We start from the raw sequence: 23,065 nt of genomic DNA on the forward strand, positions 1-23,065 counted from the left end.
CCTGTTTTTTTTTTTATAACTGTACAATTAAATGATTTTAATAACTACATAGGTGTAATGAAGAACATTATAGGTTTCTGAGTAAGAGAATGCACCTGCGGATACTCCGTGTTCAAATTCAGGACACATTCTACCTTTACTTGTCTCAATAGTTTAGTGATGTAATCCAGATCTGGGTTCTTCCCACCTCTCTGATCTGCCATCTAAAGTGTGACTCCCCTCCTATTCCAGCTCAGCCTACTTCTTCTCCAGTTTGTAGTACAGATTCAGAAGTTCTAAATTTTATAACCAGACATGAGAACAGCCAGAGCAAAAGAAGCCATCACAGTTTTCACCACATGTGACTCTATTCTCTACACTTTTTTCCCCACAGCCTTGTAATTAGTACTGAATGTTATTAACTTAAGAAAAAACTATTTTGATATGGTTCCTATTAAACTGAAGCAATATAGAAATGTTAGAAATGAGAGCAGTTTATCGATCAACAATAGATCTGTCAATGATAGACATGTAAGTTGCCAAATAAGCCATCGTGGTCAGTCTTTTGTTTGTGTGACAAAAACTTGAAAAAACATTTGCCTGCATTGCTACTATGCAATCAAAGTATTTATCTTAAAATGTCATTAGTATAGAGGATTAAAGGGAGGAACAATGGTGAAAACTAAGAAATACTGAAAACAAGCAAGCTATGGATGGCAGTGAGTTTGCTAATGACAAGCCTGCTTTTTGTATATTCTGTTCTAGCTCCTTTGAATATTTTCATGATATATGTAGGAGGCTGATTTGCCAAAGTAATTAATCATGTAATGACTACACTTGAGTGTTCAATTATAGTCTTTATGGTTGATTACTCTTTGTAATAAATACCATTTCTAGTTCTTTTTACTCCTTTTGCCCTGGGCAAGAAGTCCAGGGTGTAAACAGAAAAGACAGATATAACCAATGTGCAGATGGAATACTTTTTCTAAAGTAGATGTAAGAACATATTAATTTTCAATGTCAGAAATATTAGTTTGTTTAGTGAAGCTAAAAGCACAAAAACATTTACTAAATGTACAACTTCATTGCACTATCATCAGGTCCTTACCATCATATTTCCATTTTATTATTAATATATATACATATAACTTAAAATGATTTTAAAAGTCTCTTACTTTTTCTCAAATGGTAAAGTTTTGTGCTTTCAATATTTAAAGTCAAAAATTATTCATAAACACATCATCATTTTTCTTAGAATAACCTCTCATAAGAACATCTCATCAGGCTTCTAAAAATGTATATATTTCACTTATATCTCAATTGTATTAGGATTATAATTTGTCCTAATGCTGGAAAGGAAATTCACACCCACTCCCTTCTCTAGGAAGCACTCTTTCTTCATTTCAAATAGAGTTTGGTCAATTTCTTTATCAAATGTTTCCTAAGATTTGCCGTTTCACAGGCACTGTTCTAAGTGGTAGGTATAACACAATGAACAAAAGAGACAAACATCTCTGATAGTGCGGAGCATACACTTTAGTGTAATAAAACACACATAAGATGTAACAATAAAAATATGTATTTTTTAAAGTGGCAGTATGAATTTTGGAGGAAAATAAATCACATGTCATCTAGGCAATACAGAAGGTTGCATTTTCAAACAGAGTGTTAAAAGAATGCTTCACTGAGAAAGTTGTATTTTAGTAAATCTCTGCGCATTTAAATTACTAACATACTTTCTGCCTTATATCAGAACCTTGACTGATACCAGTGGTTGTCCCTGTCCTTCAATTATAGGATTTTGGGGTTGGTTTATTTATGATGCTGTTGAACATCTGGTTAAAGTCGAATTTTTCACCATTAAATCAAAAATTTAACTGTGCTACTTACAGAATTAGAATGCTAATTTAAGTTATAATCTTGCTCAGTTTCTCACATGAAAGTTAGGGTTTGATTGGGAAGTACAAGGGCCAACACCTTTAGAATGAAGACATTTAGTGAGGTCCACTTATGCTGAGAATGTTGTGCACTCAGTCACCCTGGCTCCTCTGTCTGTGAAAGTAGCTGTTCATCTATGTCTAAAGAGTCTCACCTCCATAAAAAGGAACAAAACTGGATCATTTGGAGAGACATAGAAGAACCTAGATACCATCATGCAGAGTGAAGTAAGTAAGAGAAAAACAAACACTGTATAATCTGAAAAAATTGGCATAGACAATCTATACCAATTTACAAAGCAGAAATAGACACATAGACATAGAAACAAACCTATGGATACCAAGGAGAAAACGGGACATGTAGTAAATTGGGAGACTGGGATTGACAATTGCATAATATTGATACTATGTATCAAATAGATAACTAACGAGAACCTGCTCTATAGCAAAGGGACACTACTCAATGCTCCGTGGTGGCCTAAGAGTGAGAGTGTTAGTCGCTCAGCCTTGTCCGACTCTGAGACCCCATGGACTGTAGCCTGCCACGCTCCTGTACCCATGGAATTCTCCAGGCAAGTCTACAGGAGTGGTTGCCATTCCATTCTCAAGGGAGCTTCCCAACCCAGGGATCAAACTCTGGTCTCCTGCATTGCAGGCAGCTTCTTTAGAGTCTGAGCCACAAGGGAAGCCCGTAAATGGGAAGGAAATCGAAAAAAGAGGGGATGTATGGATATGTAAAGCTGACTCACTTTGCCATACAGTAGAACACAGCATGGGAAGGCAACTATACTCCAATAAAACTTTAAAAAAATAAAGAGAGTTGCCTCACTTTGCTGAAAATGTAAATCTTACCTGAGCATGTGTCTTATAAAGAGATAGTGATCCTCCTCAAGCCTACCACCATTGCCCCTTGCTGGCACCAAGCTCACAGCTAAAGTATTATATAAGCATGATAGAGGGGGCCAGACACACACTACGATCCAGGACGAAATAGCTGACACACAAAGCAGTCTCCAGATTTTGCAAATATATGTCAACAGAAACCTCAGGGACGGGTATAAGAGTGGATTTTAAGGATGCTAGACTAAGGTTAGAATAAAACATCAGGACATGCCCTTACTAGATATTCTTGGTTTAATTTGTTGTCTTATGCAGCTGAAAGTAGCTTCAACTACTTGCTGGTTGACTGAAGCTTGGACTTAAAAAATAACATTCCTTTAGTGAGGTGGATATGATAGATCCTCTCAGGCATAATATGGAGAATATAAACAACATCAAGAGACAAGAAAGTTGGAATGTATTTAATTTCTGCAAACCTCACACTACCCCCTCAATGACATCTCACAATAATATGAAGAAGATATTCTGTTTGTTATGCTTATGAATATAGATTAGGAAGGGGAACACCTATATCCTTGGGAAAAAATAAAATGTAATTGTTTTCCTTTGTGGGTCAGGCATGACCATGAGGGGATGCTGGTACTGAAATGGGTCCCTGATTTCATTTGGGATGAATGGATTTCATTGTAAATGGAAGTATTTAATCACAAAGAAGGAAGAGTCTGTTTACCATGAAAAGTAGTAGGATTATACCATTAATCAGAATATGTTAGCTTTCTAGGGTCTCTGGGACTGTCTAGCTGATAATATTGTCCCCAGGAATGAAAGGGATGAACAACATACTACAATATTTTTGATGTATAACTGAAAATCATCTTCACCATAAACTATGTATGTTGACCAAATCTCCACATAAATTGCTGTAATAGAAAATCATGGCATGTAAACTAATGTCAAATCCTAAAGGATGATGCTGTTAAAGTGCTGCAGTCAATATGTCAGCAAATTTGGAAAACTCAGGCATGGACACAGGACTGGAAAAGCTCAGTTTTCATTCCAATCCCAAAGAAAGGCAATGCCAAAGAAAGTATAAACTATGACACAATTGCACTCATCTCACACACTAGCAAAGAAATGCTCAAAATTCTCCAAGCCAGGCTTCAACAACACATGAACCATGAACTTACAGATATTCAAGCTGGATTTAGAAAAGGCAGACGAACCAGAGATCAAATTGTCAACATTCGTTGGATCACTGAAAAAGGAAGAGAGTTCCAGAAAAACATCTATTTCTGCTTTATTGACTATGGCAAAGCCTTTGACTGTGTGAATCACAGCAAACTGTGAGAAATTCTGAAAGAGATGGGAATACCAGACCACCTAACCTGCCTCTTGAGAAATTTGTATGCAGGTCAGGAAGCAACAGTTAGAACTGGACATGGAACAACAGACTGGTTCCAAATAGGAAAAGGAGTATGTCAAGTCTGTATATTGTCACCCTGTTGATTTAACTTATCTGCAGAGTACATCATGAGAAACACTGGACTGGAAGAAACACAAGCTGGAATCAAGATTGCTGAGAGAAATATCAATAACCTCAGCTATGCAGATGACAGCACCCTTATGGCAGAAAGTGAAGAGGGACTCAAAAGCCTCTTGATGAAAGTGAAAGTGGAGAATGAAAATGTTGGCTTAAAGCTCAACATTCAGAAAACGAAGATCATGGCATCGGGTCCCATCAGTTCATGGGAAATAGATGGGGAAACAGTGGAAAGTGTCAGACTTTATTTTTCTGGGCTCCAAAATCACTGCAGATGGTGACTGCAGCCATGAAATTAAAAGACGCTTACTCCTTGGAAGGAAAGTTATGACCAACCTAGATAGCATATTGAAAAGCAGAGACATTACTTTGCCAACAAAGGTTCATCTAGTCAAGGCTATGGTTTTTCCAGTGGTCATGTATGGATGCGAGAGTTGGACTGTGAAGAAGGCTGAGCAACGAAGAATTGATGCCTTTGAACTGTGGTGTTGGAGAAGACTCTTGAGAGTCCCTTGGACTGCAAGGAGATCCAACCAGTCCATTCTGAAAGAGATCAGCCCTGGGATTTCTTTGGAAGGAATGATGCTAAAGCTGAAACTCCAGTACTTGGGCCACCTCATGCGAAGAGTTGACTCATTGGAAAAGACTCTGATGCAGGGAGGGATTGGGGGCAGGAGGAGAAGGGGATGACAGAGGATGAGATGGCTGGATGGCATCACCCACTCGATGGACGTGAGTTTGAGTGAATTCTGGGAGTTGGTGTTGGACAGGGAGGCCTGGCATGCTGCGATTCATGGGATCACAAAGAGTCAGACATGACTGAGCGACTGATCTGATCTGAAGTCTGTATTTTGGCACCCTGCTTATTTAACTTATATGCAGAGTACATCATAAGAATCACTGGGCTGGAGGAAGGACAAGCTGGAATCAAGATTGCTGGGAGAAATATCAGTTACCTCAGATATGCAGATGACACCACCCTTATGCAGAAAGTGAAGAAGAACTAAAGAGCTTCTTGATGAAGGTGAAAGAGAAGAGTGAAAAAGTTGGCTTAAACCTCAACATTCTGAAAACTAAGATCATGGGGTCTGGTCCCATCACTTCATGGCAAATAGATGGGGAATCAATTGAAACTGTGACTGGCTTTATTTTGGGGGGCTCTAAAATCACTGCATATGGTGATTGCAGCCATGATATTAAAAGATGCTTGCTCCTTGGAAGAAAAGTTATGACCAACCTAGACAGAACATTAAAAAGCAGAGACATTACTTTACCAATAAAGGTCCATCTAGTCAAAGCTATGATTTTTCCAGGAGTCATGTGTGGATGTAGAGTTGGACTATAAAGAAAGCTGAGTGCTGAAGAATTGATGCTTTTGAACTGTGGTATTGGAGAAGACTCTTGAGAATCCCTTGGACTGCAAGGAGATCAAACCTGTCAATCCTAAAGGAAATTAGTCCTGAATATTCTTTGGAAGGACTAATGGTGAAGCTGAAATTCCAATTCTTTGGCCACCTGATGCAAAAAACTGACAAATTTGAAAAGACTCTGATGCTGGGAAAGATTGAAGGCAGGAGGATAAGGGCATGACCAAGGATAAGATGGTTGAATGGCATCACTGGCTGGATGGATGTAATTTTGAGCAAGTTCTGGGAGTTGGTGATGGACAGGGAAGGCTGGAGTGCTGTAGTCCAGTGGGTCTCAAAGAATTGGACACGACTAAGCAACTGAACTGAACTGAACCTAATGTCCAGACTTAAGTCACAAAATAAGCCTTAACCCTCTTGATTAAAATGGAAGCTAGAATGCTGTCATCTTAATTTTAAACATTTTTCCAGGTTTCTAATTTCAGTTATGACATCTGACAACCTTAGAAATTACCACCTATGATTCTCAGAACAGAGTTAAAAAAAAAAAGGATAAATGAATGAAAATCAACAACTTTTCTTAGGCCCATCAGAGAATTGATGTCACAGGACAAATTGACAACCCCAAATTTGAAAGGATGGGAAAATATAGAGAATCACAGCTGAGATCAGTTATCTTGGAGCACAAACTGCTACAGTCAAGAATTGGTAGGAATATTTAACTAGCAATTTTGACAAATTGCTGGAGGTTGAATGGATACTAGCTTTATAGGAAGAACAACTGGGACCCTAGTCTTAGTGAGGTCCTGACACATTCATAGGTTTTATTGACAGAAACTTCAAAACTTAAAGGCTGAAAGTATTCTAATATCAGGAAAAAGACAAGAGCACCCACTATCACAAATGCAATTCAATATAGTATTGTAATTCCTAGTAAGAGCAATCAGACAAGAGAGAAAAGAAAAGGCATTCAAATTATAAAGGAATAGTTAAAATTACCTCTGCAGATGATATGCTTTTATATATATTAAATCTTAAAGGCCCCATCAAAATTGTTGGAACTAATTGACAAAAACTGTAAAGCTGCAGTAAACCAATCAATATACAGAAATCAGTTGTGTTTCCATACAATGACAATAAAATACCTGAAAAATAAAGAAAGAAAATGATCCCACTCACAATCATATCAAAAATTAAGGTAAAATACCTAAGGATAAATTTAAGGAAGAAAATGAAATACTTGTACACTGAAAACTATGAGACTTTGATGAAAGAAATTGAAAGCAAATAAATGAAAAGATATCCTATCTTCATAGAGGAGAAGAATATCATTTATACGCCCATACTATTCAAAACCATCCATCAATCTAATGTAATTCCTATCAAATAATTTTATGGTACATTTCACAGAAATATAAATTAATTCAAAATTCATGTAGAACCACAAAGACCCTGAATAGCCAAAGCATTCTTGAGAAAGGGAAACAAAGCTAGAGTCATGACACTGCCTTTCAAACTACATTACAAACTATAGTAATAAAATCAGTATGGTGCCAGCATAGAGATACACACATAGACCCAACAGGACAGAACTGAGCCCAGAAATAAACCATCACATATAGTAAAATAATACTGGACAAGGGAGCAAATCATACTCAATGGGGAAAGGGTAGCCTCTCCAGTAAGTGATGTTGGGAAAACTGGCTAAACACATGTTAATTTGCAGTCACCTCATATTTCCTGTGTTGTTTTCAATTAAAAAAAAAAAAAATACAAGGAATGCTACTAAAATCCAAAAATACACAGTCTGAAGAGACAAAACACTCATCAGAACCAAACTCCTATATTACATAGATTGAAACTATCAGACAGGAAATTCAATTGTAATAACTATGAGTAATATGTGAAGGAGTCTAATGAAGGTATGCAAGAGGACACATGCTCGAATAGATGAGAGTTTTCATAGAGAAATGACAACTCCAAGAAAATCAAAAGCAATGCTGAAAATCAAACATTCTAACATAAATAAAAATGCATTTGTTTTGGGCTCATCAATAGACTGGACATGGCCAAAATAAGAATCAGTGAGCTTCAAGTTAAATGAGTCAAACTTTCCAGACTGATATGCAGGGAGAAAAAATACTGAAAAGGAAAACATAAAAGAACATGCAAGAAGAGTGGAATAATTGCAAAAGGTAAAGAGGCAGACGTGGGTGACACTGTAGGTTTAGTCCCAGACCATTACAATAAAATGAGTATTGCAATAAAGCAAATCCTGCAGGTTTTTAGGTTTGTGATTTCTTATAAAAGTTATGTTTATGCTTTACTATAATCTATTAAGTGTTTAAGAGTGTTATATCTAAAAATATATACATACTATAAAAGACTTAACTGGTAAAAAATGCTAACCATCATCTGAGCCTTCAGCAAGTCATAATAGTAAGAAAGATCATTTATCACAATAATAACAAAGCTTAAAATATTGCAAGAATTACCAAAATGTGACACAGAGGCATGAAGTAAGCAAATGTTATTAGAAAAATGGTTCTGATAGTTATGATCTAAGTTATGATCTAAACCTTCAATTTGTTGAAAAAAAAATCATTATCTGCAAAGCAAAATAAAGTGAAGAATAATAAAATGAGGTATGCCTGTAATATTTATATAATAGAAACACTATAAGGTGAAAGACAAAAAGGAGGAGAAGGAATATCTGAAGTACTAATGACTGAGAACTTTTCAAAGCTAATTAAAGATGTCAAACCACAGATCCAGGAAATTCACAGAAAACCAAGGAAGTAGCAACAATTTTGCATATACTTGTATCATACTTAACCTGCAGAAAACTAAAGACAATGAGAAAATCTTGAAATAGTAAAAAAAAAAAAATCACACCTTACCAATAATGAAAAAGGGCTAAGAAATAATAGGACTTCATATCAGAAACCATGCAAAAAAAGAAGAAGAATGAGGTATTTAAAGTATTGATAGCACCCCAAATTGGAAACAAATAAATGTTATTTAAAATATGAACGGATAAACTATGGTATTACTATACACTGGAATGTATTTATCAAAATCAAGAAATGGGCTATCAAGCCATAAAAAGACATGGAGTAACTCTAAATGTATATTGCTGAGTGAAAGAAAACATTATACATTTGTCAACATCCTTAGGACTTAATAGCAAAGAGAAAGTTTGGGTATATAATTTAAAAGAAAAAAAAATCATTTAGGATGTTGTGGGATCTGCAGAAAGACTACAGACTGTGAAAAAAGAAGTTATCTGCACTGCACATGAATTAAACAGCCACACCAAAGAGAGCTGAAGGAAATTGCTGATCACAGTAGCTTTGGAAATGAATAAAGTATGTAAAACTAACGTGGCGCTAGTAGTAAAGAACCTGCCTGCCAATGCAGGAGACATAAGAGATGCGGGTTTGACCCCTGGGTTGGGAAGATCTCCTGGAGGAGGGCATGGCAACCAACTCCAGTATTCTCGCCTGGAGAACCTCCATTGACAGAGGAGCCCGGCAGGCTAAAGTCCAAGGGGGTGCAGAGTTGGATGTGACTGAAACAACATAGCATACGTGCGTGGACAACTAAAGTCTAAAGGTGTTGAACATAATCTCTGTCCATTACTTGAAAATGTTCTCCATGGAGGTACAGATTAATAATTCTGATACTCCTGGACACCCACTAATTGTTACTTTATATTGACCATATAAGGAAATGGATGGGGGTATTGTGAGAGCCCTGCTGCTGGAGATCAGTGGAGAAATATCTCCAGAAAGAATGAAGGGATGAAGCCAAAGCAAAAACAATACCCAGCTGTGGATGTGACTGATGACAGAAGCAAGGTCCAATGCTGTAAAGAGCAATATTGCATAGGAACCTGGAATATCAGGTCCATGAATCAAGGCAAATTGGAAGTGGCCAAACAGGAGATGGCAAGAGTGAATGTTGACATTCTAGGAATCAGAGAACTAAAAAGGACTGGAATGGGTGAAGTTAACTCAGATGACCATTGTATCTACTACTGTCAGCTGATGCTAAGTCACTTCAGTCATGTCCGACTCTGTGCGACCCATAGACGGCAGCCCACCAGGCTCCCCTGTCCCTGGGATTCTCCAGGCAAGAACACTGGGGTGGGTTGACATTTCCTTCTCCAATGCATGAAAGTGAAAAGTGAAAGGGAAGTTGCTCAGTCGTGTCCGACCCTCAGCGACCCTATGGACTGCAACCTTCCAGGCTCCTCCGTCCATGGGATTTTCCAGGCAAGAGTACTGGAGTGGGGTGCCATTGCCTTCTCCGACTACTGTGGGCAAGAATCCCTTAGAAGAAATGGAGTAACCATCATGGTCAACAAACGAGTCCAAAAGGCAGTATTTGGATGCAATCTCAAAAACAACAGAATGATCTCTGTTCATTTCCAAGGCAAACCATTCAATATCACAGTAATCCAAGTCTATGCCCCAACCAGTAACGCTGAAGAAGCTGAAGTTGAACAGTTCTATGAAGACCTCCAAGACCTTTTAGAACTAACACCCAAAAAAGATGTCCTTTTCATTATAGGGGACTGGAATGCAAAAGTTGGAAGTCAAAAAACACCTGGAGTAAGAGGCAAATTTGGCCTTAGAATACGGAATGAAGCAGGGCAAAAGCTAATAGAATTTTGCCAAGAGAATGCACTGGTCATAGCAAACACCCTCTTCCAACAACACAAGAGAAGACTCTACACGTGGACATGACCAGATGGTCAACATCGAAATCAGATTGATTATATTCTTTGCAGCCAAAGATGGAGAAGCTCTATACAGTCAGCAAAAACAAGACTGGGAGCTGACTGTGGCTCAGATCATGAGCTCCTTATTGCCAAATTCAGACATAAATTGAAGAAAGTAGGGAAAACCACTAGACCATTCAGATCAGATCAGATCAGTCGCTCAGTCGTGTCCGACTCTTTGCGACCCCATGAATCGCAGCATGCCAGGCCTCCCTGTCCATCACCAACTCCCAGAGTTCACTGAGACTCACGACCATAGAGTCAGTGATACCATCCAGCCATCTCATCCTCTGTCGTCCCCTTCTCCTCCTGCCCCCAATCCCTCCCAGCATCAGAGTCTTGTCCAATGAGTCAACTCTTCACATCAGGTGGCCAAAGTACTGGAGTTTCAGCTTTAGCATCATTCCTTCCAAAGAAATCCCAGGGCTGATCTCTTTCAGAATGGACTGGTTGGATCTCCTTGAGGTCCAAGGAGTCTTCTCCAACACCACAGTTCAAAAGCATCAATTCTTTGGCACTCAGCCTTCTTCACAGTCCAACTCTTACATCCATACATGACCACAGGAAAAACCATAGCCTAGACAAGACGGACCTTTGTTGGCAAAGTAATGTCTCTGCTTTTCAATATACTATGTAGGTTTGTCATAACTTTCCTTCCAAGGAGTAAGCGTCTTTTAATTTCATGGCTGCAGTCACCATCTGGAGTGATTTTGGAGCCCAGAAAAATAAAGTCTGACACTTTCCACTGTTTCCCCATCTATTTCCCATGAAGTGGTGGGACCGGATGCCATGATCTTCGTTTTCTGAATGTTGAGCTTTAAGCCAACCTTTTCACTCTCCAATTTCACTTTCATCAAGAGGCTTTTGAGTTCCTCTTCACTTTCTGCCATAAGGGTGGTGTCATCTGCATATCTGAGGTTATTGATATTTCTCCTGGCAATCTTGATTCCAGTTTGTGTTTCTTCCAGACCATTCAGGTATGACCTAAATCAAATTCCTTATGATTATACAGTGGAAGTGAAAAAAAGATTTAAGGGAGTAGATATGATAGATACTGTGCCTGATGAACTATGGATGGAGGTTCGTGACATTGTACCGGAGACAGGGATCAATACCATCCCCATGGAAAAGAAATGCAAAAAAGCAAAATGGCTGCCTGGGGAGGCCTTACAAATAGCTGTGAAAAGAAGAGAAGTGAAAAGCAAAGGAGAAAAGGAAAGATATAAGCATCTGAATGCAGAGTTCCAAAGAATAGCAAGAAGAGATAAGAAAGCCTTCCTCAGTGATCAATGCAAAGAAATAGAGAAAAAATAAATAAATAAACAGAATGGGAAAGAAGACTAGAGATCTCTTCAAGAAAATTAGAGACACCAAGAGAACATTTCTTGCAAAGATGGGCTCGATAAAGGACAGAAAAGATATGGACCTAACAGAAGCAGAAGATATTAAGAAGAGGTGGCAAGAATCCACAGAAGAACTGTTCAAAAAAGATCTTCACAACACAGATAATCACGATGGTGTGATCACTGACCTAGAGCCAGACATCCTGGAATGTGAAGTCAAGTGGGCCTTAGAAAGCATCACTACGAACAAAGCTAGTGGAGGTGATGGAATTTGAGTTGAGCTCTTTCAAATTCTGAAAGATTATGCTTTGAAAGTGCTGTACTCAATATGCCAGCAAATTTGGAAAACTCAGTAGTGGCACCAGGACTGGTAAAGGTCAGTTTTCATTCCAATCCCAAAGAAAGGCAATGTCAAAGAATGCTCAAACTACCACACAATTGCACTCATCTCACATGCTAGTAAAGTAATGCTGAAAATTCTCAAAGCCAGATTTCAGCAATACATGAACAGTGAAATTCCAGATGTTCAAGCTGGTTTTAGAAAAGGCGGAGGAACCAGAGATCAAATTGCCAATATCCTGTGGATCATTGAAAAAGCAAGAGAGTTCCAGAAAAAACATCTATTTCTGCTTTATTGACTATGCCAAAGCCTTTGACTGTGTGGATCACAATAAACTGTGGAAAATTCTGAAAGAGATGGGAATACCAGACCACCTGATCTGCCTCTTGAGAAACTTATATGCAGGTCAGGAAGCAACAGTTAGAACTGGACATGGAACAACAGACTGGTTCCAAATAGGAAAAGGAGTATGTCAAGGCTGTATGTTGTCACCCTGCTTATTTAACTTGTATGCAGAGTACATCATGAGAAATGCTGGTCTGGAAGAAGCACAAGCTGGAATCAAGATTGCTGGGAGAAATAGCAATCACCTCAGATATGCAGATGACACCACCCTTATGGCAGAAAGTGAAGAGGAACTCAAAAGCCTCTTGATGAAGTGAAAGAGTTGGCTTAAAGCTCGACATTTAGAAAACAAAGATCATGGCATCCGGTCCCATCACTTCATGGCAAATAGATGGGGAAGCAGTGGAAACAGTGTCAGACTTTATTTGTTTGGGCTCCAAAATCACTCCAGATGGTGACTGCAGCCATGAAATTAAAAGACGCTTACTCCTTGGAAGGAAAGTTATAACCAATCTAGATAGCATATTGAAAAGCAGAGACATTACTTTGCCAACAAAGGTCCGTCTTGTCTAGGCTATGGTTTTTCCTGTGGTCATGTATGGATGTGAGAGCTGGACTGTGAAGAAAGCTGAGCACTGAAGAATTGAAGTTTTTGAACTGTGGTGTTGGAGAAGACTCTTGAGAGTCCCTTGGACTGCAAGGAGATCCAACCAGTCCATTCTGAAGGAGATCAGCCCTGGGTTTTCTTTGGAAGGAATGATGCTAAAACTGAAACTCCAGTACTTTGGTCACCTCATACGAAGTGTTAACTCATTGGAAAAGACTCTGATGCTGGGAGGGATTGGGGGCAGGTAGAAAAGGGGACGACAGAGGATGAGATGGCTGGATGGTACCACCGACTCAATGGACTTGAGTTTGAGTGAACTCTGGGAGATGGTGATGGACAGGGAGGCCTGGTGTGCTGTGATTCATGGCGTCGCAAAGAGTTGGACACGACTGAGTGACTGAACTGAGCTGACTGATTGTGAGAGCCAGTTGAAGTGGCACTTTACAGATAAGCAAGCAGAAGCTGTTAGAATCATCCATGAGGTGATGGGTTAGTTTTGAAGACAGTAAGAACTCATGCTTAATTTAATATATATGTGGTTCAATATAAATATTTTTAGATACATGTATATGCACAGGTTAGTATACACACATATATATCTTTGCTGTGTGTGCTGAAAGGGCCTAGGAGCTACAATATTTCTCCAGCAAAACACACACTGAGGGCTTCTTTGAGAAATAACTGATTATGAGACAGATGGGGGAAAATACAAGATGAGTCTGGAGCATCCCATAGTGCTTATCAAGTAAATATTTGCTCAAAAAATTGTAATGATTAGAGTATGTCAAAGGCACACAAAAGCCATCTGAAAGAGTTCACAGCAGCTAAAGCTAGAACAATTCGAGTGATAAATAATAAATAGGTATTGTATTTTAATGCAAAGTATAAGATAAATATCTATGAGTTCAAATGGGAGAAGAGGGAAATCTCCCATGTATATGAAATTCAGATAATCTATTAATATATAAACCCTTCATCCTAACCTTAAGGAGTAATGTGACTCCCTACTTGGGCTATATGCATTTTACTTCCTCTAGAAAAGTGAAATCTGAAATGGGGAGTATGGAGAAATCTGACAAATAATACCTCAGTCAGTTAATCAAGGTCACTATCAGCATAGATAAATCATGTTAATATATGTACCCTTTATATGAGTGGCAAAATGGTGTTTTTCTTCTATGATATTTGTCCCAAATCCATATCTTTATTCTAACCATGAGAAACATCAGACAAATTCCAACAAAACATCCTAAATATACCCAACCAGACTCCTAGAAACTATCAAGGTCATCAAGTACAAGGAAATTCTGAGAAACTGCACAATCAAGAGAAATTTGAGCCAAATGCAATGTATTATTTTGGATGGGATCATGGAACAGAAAAGTAAGAACAAAGGAAATCTGAATAGAGTATGGACTTAAGTTAATAAAAATATATATCAATACTAATTTGTTAGTTTTAACAAATGAACCATGCTAATTAGTATTGGATTAGCCAAATAAATTTTTGTGAGTCTTTGTAACATCTTATAGAAAACCCAAATGAATATTTTGGTTAACATAATATGTTAATAATAAGAGAAACTGGGAGGAGATATGGACACTGTATTATTGTGTAATTTTTTTCTGTAAACATAAAACTGTTCAAAAATTGTTTATTAAAAAAACAAAGAGAAGCCAGGTCTATTTGAGAAAAACCCTCCAGCATTATCACAGTATAGAGCATAAATCTTCTAAGAAAGTAAAAGTGGCTCAGTTGTGTCCAACTCTGAGACCCGCCAGACTACTCTGTCCATGGAATTCTCAAGAATACTGGAGTGGGTAGCCATTACCTTTTCCAGGGGACCTTCCTGACCCAGGGATGTAACACAGGTTTCCTGCCTTGCAGGAAGATTCTTTACCATCTGAGCCACCAGGGAAGCCCTAGAATTATCACAGTATAGAACATAAATCTTCCTCTATGCTTTCCTCTTAAAGGACTTAAGACAATCTACGAGAACAACTGTTCACTAGGGAGAAACACTGAGACTTTTCAAAGATTAGCAGACACTGGCTCTAAATTGATTAATTCCTGAACACCAAAAATGTCACTGTAGCTCATTAGGTAAAGTGTGTATTTTTGATGTAAGGTGAGAGATGGAGTGCTGGGCCAAACTGAACTTGTAGTAGGACCAGGTAGTAAATCATTATATGGTTACTTTCTGAATGTATAATGGAAATAGACATAATTCACAATTCGTAGAAATTCCATATTAGCTCTCTGACCCATGGAAAAATGGCCAACATAACAGGAATGACTACTGGAAACCTCTGAAATTTCCTCACTCAAGCAGTATAGTAAACCAGAAGCACATCCCATTCCTGTCGAATTATAGCAATTAATCTACCATCAGGTGCCGGGGACCAGCCCCGGATGATCCAGGGTATTCGAAGCGGGGACGGCGTCGGCGACCTATTTATTTAAATATTTTATCAAAGATATAAAGAGTAATAGAATGAGGATAGCTCAGTAGGAAAATTCAGCAGAGAAAAGAGGCTGAGTATTTTGGTTTATGCAGGAGACCAATAAAACTTCAAGACAAGAAGTTTGCACCACTTACGTAGGCCGCAGGCGTCCTTCTGTTCTCCTGAAGGAGAGGAGACACGGAGGCCTCCCCGGTCGGATCTTAGAAGCCCAGGCATAATTAGCAAGCATGGTGGGTTCCGCGCTCCAGATGGAGACTCAGCCAGAATTTGAGAGAGAGAGCGCGACATGGGGAGACCAAGTTTCGGTAAACAAGGCCAGCACTTTATTTTCCAAAGTAGTTTTTATACCTTAAGTTGTGCATAGAGGATAATGGGGGAAGGGGTGGAGTCATGCAAGGACAGCAGCTCTTGGTTCTAATCGAAGCCAGGCTTTCAAACTTATCATATGCAAAAGTTCAGGTGAATTACATCATCTTCTGGCCAGGAGGCCTGTTAACATTTTAAGAAACTTATCTTTCTCTAAAGGTGATTATTCCAAAGTCAGGCACCAGCCTCCAAAAAAGCACTGGACAAAGCTGCATTCCTATAGGGCAAAGGTGAGGTGGGCTCAATCAAGAAAAGAGTTAACTCAAGGGTCCAAGGTTACAAACATTGAGGCTACTACTTACATTTCTATACACCCATTATATCAATCAATACACTGCCAAGGACACAGTAGGTAAGGAGTATGGAGACTTAGCAGCAAACATTGGCCCAATAAGTGAAAAACCCTTCACCAGTACAATTTCTAATCAATCTTTTAGCTACTCAAAATAATCTGTGTTTAGACAGTTTAGAACATCTCATGCCTCTCACAGTTGGGAGGCTCTGAGCAATCACATGTGGCCGGAAAAACCTATTCAGGCAGGCTAGAGGACTTCCAAAGGAGTTTGTAGGTTGAAACACTGTCACACCCAGGAATTGTTAACTGGAGCTGTAAGCTAACTCTTTTTTCAGAGAGAGGTAGTGGGAGACAGCCCCCCGTAAAGTCAGAGGTGTAGGTGAGAGCACAAAGCAGAAAGTAGGCAGACTCTGGTTTTGGGGGTAGATGCTCGAGAATTTCCAGGGAGACTCCGGAGGCTTGATCCCGCCTTTGCGTATGCCAAGCCTCCTTCCTCATGACCTTTGCCATGGGCGGAGCTCGCTCCCCACAATCAGGGAACCTCAGGAAACGTGCAATGATTTGGGTGAAGTGGCCTACAGGTGATATGTATAACTTCTTACAGTTTTAAGATGTTGGGATTCAAAGGACAGTAAATATTATGAAAGATAAGAACAGTACTAAAAGAGTGTAGCTTGAAATTGCATGGATTTAGAGATGCATTACAGAAACAAATGTAGTGTAAAGTTACAAACTGCAAAGTGTGACTGGAGAGATTTTTCAGGGATTAAGTAACCTTTACCCAAATGTATTTTTAGAATTGCTACTACCTGCAAAGGGATTATAATGTGTTTGTCTTTTATTGGGGTTATCTGCTAAGACTGCCCTTTACAGGGTTTCATTAGCTATGCTAATTGGAAACATTTAGAATTGCATGAGCCCTTTTTGCTAGTAAAGATTAAGCAGTGTCTTAGTCCATTCAGGCTGCTCTATCGTAATACCATGAACTGGATGGCTTATAAACAGCAAAAATTGATTTCACATAGTTCTGGACTCTGAAAAATCTAAGATTGAGGTGCTACTAGATTCAGTGTCTGGTGAGAACCTGTTTCTTACGCCATAGACACTTGTTCACTGTAAGTTCACATGGCAGAATTCCATTCCTAATCACCTCCCAAAGTGACCTAATCACCTCCCAAAGGCCGCACCTCCAAATGTCCTCACATCAGGGATCAGATTTTAACCTAATTTTGAGGAGAGAGGCACAAATGTTCAGTCCATAAAAACAGTATAAAATTCCATGTAAACCAACAGTGTCATAGATATTAGCAAATGACACAGTGCTTGTGTGTCAGAGACAAAGGACTTGATTGCTCCTATTTACATTGTTTCCACATGTGAGGCAGAGCAGCCAAGATGGGTATGCCCATGCAATGGGTTTCCATCATCACTGAGGAGCCCCAGATTAGGAAACTACAATTTTTTTGAAGGGCTTTAAGAAAACCTGTTCGATCTTTGCCTTAGAATGAGATATTATCTATCTAAAATTTGAAATGACAATTTACCCAGAAGTAAACTTAAAAGTGAACTTCCAGATGTTCAAGCTGGATATAGAAAAGCCAGAGGAAACAGAGATCAAATTGCCAACATCTGTTGGATCATTGAAAAGGCAAGAGAGTTCCAGAAAAACATCTACTTCTGCTTTATTGACTATGCCAAAGCATTTGACTGTGTGGATCACAGCAAACTATAGAACATTCTTAAAGAGAAGGGAATACCAGACCACCTGACCTGCCTCCTGAGAAATCTGTATCCAGATCAAGAAGCAACAGTTAGAACTGGACATGGAACAACAGTCAGGTTCCAAATCAGGAAAGGAGTGTCAAGGCTATATATTGTCACCCTACTTTTTTAACTTAAATGAAGCGTACAGCATGTGGAATGCTGGGCTAGGTGAAGCACAAGCTGAATCAAGATTGGCAAAAGAAATATCAATAACCTCAGATATACAGATGACACCACACTTACAGCAGAAAGCAAAGAACTAAAGAGCCTCTTGAGGAAAGTGAAAAAGGAGAGTGAAAAAGTTGGCTTAAAAGTCAATACTCCAAAAACTAAGATCATGGCATCCAGTCCCATCACTTCATGGCACATAGATAGGGAAACAATGAAAACAGTGACAGACTATTTTGAGGAGCTTCAAAATCACTGCAGATGATTATTGCAACCATGAAATTAAAAGACTCTTGCTCCATGGAAGAAAAGCTATGAGCAACCTAGACAGTATATTTAAAGGCAGAGACATTACTTTGTCAACAGAGATCTGTCTAGTAAAAGCTATGGTTTTCCCAGAAGTCATGTATAGATGTGAGAGTTGGACTATAGAGAAAGATGAGTGCCGAAGAATTGATGCTTTTGAACTGTGGTGTTGGAGAAGACTCTTGAGAGTCCCTTGGACTGCAAGGAGATCCAACCAGTTGATCCTACAGGAAATCAGTCCTGAATAGTCATTGAAAGAACTGATGCTAAAGCTGAAACTCCAATACGTTGAGCACCTGATGTGAAGAACTGACTCTTTGGAAAAGATCTGATGCTGGGAAAGATTGAAGGCAGGAGGAGAAGGGGACGATAGAGGATAAGGTGGTTGGAAGGCATCACAGACTCAGTGGACATGAGTTTGAGCAAACTCTGGGGTTGGTGATGGACAGGGAAGCCTGGCATGCTGCAGTCCATGGGATCGCAGAGTCAGACACAACTGAGCGATTGAACCTGAAACTTAAAATTAGAAATGTCTGTGTACTTTGAGTTAGAAAAGGTCTGTTGCTGGCAAAATGAATATGCAAGACTAAAATCAAGTCCCAGAATTAAAGAAGAATAGAACTAAAAGTAATTACCTGTTTTGGGGAAAGCATGATTATGATGAACTTCAAAATATGATTACTGCCAGTTATTATTATGTTAATATTATTATGCTTATTAGAGATATTAAGGGAAGATTTCCTGCAAAGATGGGTACAATAAATGACAGAAACTAAAAGGACCTAACGGGGCAGAAAAGATTAAGTAGAGGTGGCAAAAAAACACAGAAGTATACAAAAAAGATCTTAATGACCAGGATAACCACAGTGGTGGGGTCACTCACCAAGAGCCTGACATCCAGGTGTGTGAAGTCAAGTGGGCCTGAGGTAGTATTATACCAAACAAAGTTAGATGAGGTGATGGAATTGCAGCTGAGCTATATCACATCCTAAAAGATGCTGCTGTTAAAGTGCTACACTCAAAATGCCAGCAAATTTGGACAACTTAGAAATAGGCACATGACTGGAAAAGGTCAGTTTTCATTCCAATCCCAAAGAAAGGCTATGCCAAAGAATGGTTAAACTACTGCATAACTGTACTCATTTCACATGCTAGCAAGGTAATGCTCAAAATCCTTCAAGCTAGGCTTCAACATTATGTGAATCAAAAACTTCCAGGTGCACATGCTGGATTCAGAAAAGGCAGAGGAAACAGAGATCAAATTGCCATCATCTATTGAATCATAGAAAAAAGCAAGGGAATGCCAAAAAAAACATCTACTTCGGCCTCATTGACTAAAACCTTTGACTATGTGGATCACCAAATGTTATTAAACTTTTTTTAAAAGATAGGAATACCAAAAGCCCTTACTTGTCTCATGAGAAACCTATATGCAGGTCAAGAAGCTGCAATTAGAACTGGACATGGGATAATGGACTGGTTCCAATTGGGAAGAGAGTACATCGAGTTGTATATTGTCACCCTGCTTATTTAGCTTCTATGTAGAGTACATCCTGTGAAATGCCAGATTGGATGACTCACAAGCTGCGGTCAAAATTGTGGGGAGAAATATCAACAACCTCAGAGATGCAAGTGATACCACTCTAATGGCAGAAAGTGAAGACGAACTAAAGAGTCTCTTGATGAGGGTGAAAGAGGAGAGTGAAAAGGCTGGCTTAAAACTCAACATTCAAAAAGCCAACATCATGGGATCAAGTCCCATCACTTCATGGCAAGTAGAAAAGGAAAAAGTGGAAATGTGGCAGATTTTATTTTCTTGGACTCCAAAATCATTGCAGATGGTGACTGAAGTCATGAAATTAAAAGACTTGCTTCTTGGAAGAAAAGCTATGTCAAACCTAGACAGTGTATTGAACAGCAGAGACATCCATACAGTCAAAGCTATAGTTCTTCCAAAAGTCATGTACTGAAGTGAGAGTTGAACCATGAAAAAGGCTGAGCACCAAAGAATTGATGCTTTTGAATCGTGGTGCTGGATAAGACTCTTGAGAGTCCCTTGGACAGCAAGGCAGTCAAACCAATGACTCCTAAAGGAAATCACTCCTGAAGATTCATTGGAAGGACCAACGCTAAAACTGAAGTTCCAATACTTTGGCCAGCTGAAGCGAAGAGCTGACTCACTGGAAGAGACCCTGATGCTGGGAAAGATGACAGTTGGCAGAGAACAGTCTACAGATAATGAGATATTTTGATGGTATTACCAATTCAATGGACATTGTTGTTGTTCAGTCACTAAGTCGTGTCCAACACTTTGTGACCCCCTGAACTACAGCATTCCTGGCTTACCTATCCTTCATTATTTCCCAGTGTGTTAGTCACTCAGTCATGTCCAACTCTTTGCAGCCCCATGGACTGTAGCCCACCAGGCTCCTCTGTCCATGGGACTTCTGGAGTGGGTTGTCATTTCCTTCTCCAGGGATCTTCCCAAACCAGGGATCAAACCTATGTCTCTTGAATCTCCTGCATTGCAAGCAGATTCTTTACCACCTGAGCCATAAGAGAGGTTTGCTCAAACTCATGTCCACTGAGTCAGTGATGGGATCCTACTATCTCCTAATGAGTGTGAGCAAACTCCAGGAGATAGCAAAGGACAGGGAGGCCTTGTGTGCTGTGGTCCATGGGGTCTCAAAAATTTAGACATGACTTAGTAACTGAACAACAATGTTTTTAAGCTTATAAATATTGAAAAATTCATACATGCAAAATGGACTAATCAAAAGTGAAAGGTAGAAAAGCACTGATAACACTGTGCCACAACACACATGACTCTCAGAGGCTCTCTGCTGGGTAAATGTATCTGAATACAAAATGCATATATTGTTCAAGGACATGTGGTTACAGAGGTGAACTAATGAGAATTTTTCAGTGTACAATTCCTTTCTCTCGTCAATAATTTATGGAGTCATGTGAGACATAAATTGACCATAGTAGAGAGAAACAGAATAGCATTCAGTTCAGTTCAGTTCAGTCGCTTAGTCATGTCTGACTCTTTGCGACCCCATGAATCACAGCATGCCAGGCCTCCCTGTCCATCACCAACACCCGGAGTTCACTCAGACTCACGTCCATCGAGTCAGTGATGCCATCCAGCCATCTCATCCTCTGTCATCCCCTTCTCCTCCTGCCTCCAATCTCTCCCAGCATCAGAGTCTTTTCCAATGAGTCAACTCTTTGCATGAGGTGGCCAAAGAACTGGAGTTTCAGCTTTAGCATCATTCCTTCCAAAGAAATCCCAGGGCTGATCTCCTTCAGAATGGACTGGTTGGATCTCCTTGCAGTCCAAGGGACTCTCAAGAGTCTTCTCCAACACCACAGTTCAAAAGCATCAATTCTTTGGTGCTCAGATTTCTTCACAGTCCAACTCTCACATCCATACATGACCACTGGAAAAACCATAGCCTTGACTAGACGGACCTTTGTTGGAGAAGTAATGTCTCTGCTTTTGAATATGCTATCTAGGTTGGTCATAACTTTCCTTCCAAGGAGTAAGAGTCTTTTAATTTCATGGCTGCAGTCACCATCTGCAGTGATTTTGGAGCCCTCAAAAATAAAGTCTGACACTGTTTCCACTGTTTCCCCATCTATTTGCCATGAAGTGATGGGACCGGATGCCATGATCTTCGTTTTCTGAATGTTGAGTTTTAAGCCAACTTTTTCACTCTCCTCTTTCACCTTCATCAAGAGGCTCTTTAGTTCCTCTTCACTTTCTGCCATAAGGGTGGTGTCATCTGCATATCTGAGGTTATTGATATTTCTCCCACCAATCTTGATTCCAGCTTGTGCTTCTTCCAGCCTAGCATTTCTCATGATGTACTCTATATAGAAGTTAAATAAGCAGGGTGACAATATACAGCCTTGACATACTCCTTTTCCTATTTGGAACCAGTCTGTTGTTCCATGTCCAGTTCTAACTGTTGCTTCCTGACCTGCATACAAATTTCTCAGGAGGCAGGTCAGGTGGTCTGGTATTCCCATCTCTTTCAGGATTTTCCACAGTTTATTGTGATCCACACAGTCAAAGGCTTTGGCATAGTCAATAAAGCAGAAACAGATGTTTTTCTGGAACTCTCTTGCTTTTTCATTACAGCTGGGAAAAGCTTGGCTGACAATCTGAAAAAGTAGACATATAAATAGATGACTGACTAATACATTTTTTGTGAGAGTTGGACTATAAAAAAGGCTGAGGTCCAGAAGAATTGGTGCTTTTGAATTGTGGTGCTGGAGAAGACTTTTGAGGGTCCTTCGGACTGCAAGGAGGTCAAACCAGTCAATCCTAAAGGAAATAACCCCAAATAGTTACAGAATATTCCAATACTTTGGCTACCTGACATGAAGAGCCAACCTATTGGAAAAGACCCTGATGCAGGAAAGATTGAGGGCAGGAAGAGAAGGGAATGACAGAGGGTGAGATGGTTGGAAGGCATCACCGACTCAATGGACATGAGTTTGGGGCAACTCAGGGAAATAGTGAGGTGCAGGGAAGCCAAATGTGCTGCAGTCTATGGGGTCACAAAGCGGCGGATACAACCTGGTAACTGAACCACAATATACTTTTCA

Source organism: Bos mutus, chromosome 4, assembly GCF_027580195.1.
Source record: "Bos mutus isolate GX-2022 chromosome 4, NWIPB_WYAK_1.1, whole genome shotgun sequence".
In the NCBI taxonomy this organism is placed as follows: Eukaryota; Metazoa; Chordata; class Mammalia; order Artiodactyla; family Bovidae; genus Bos; species Bos mutus.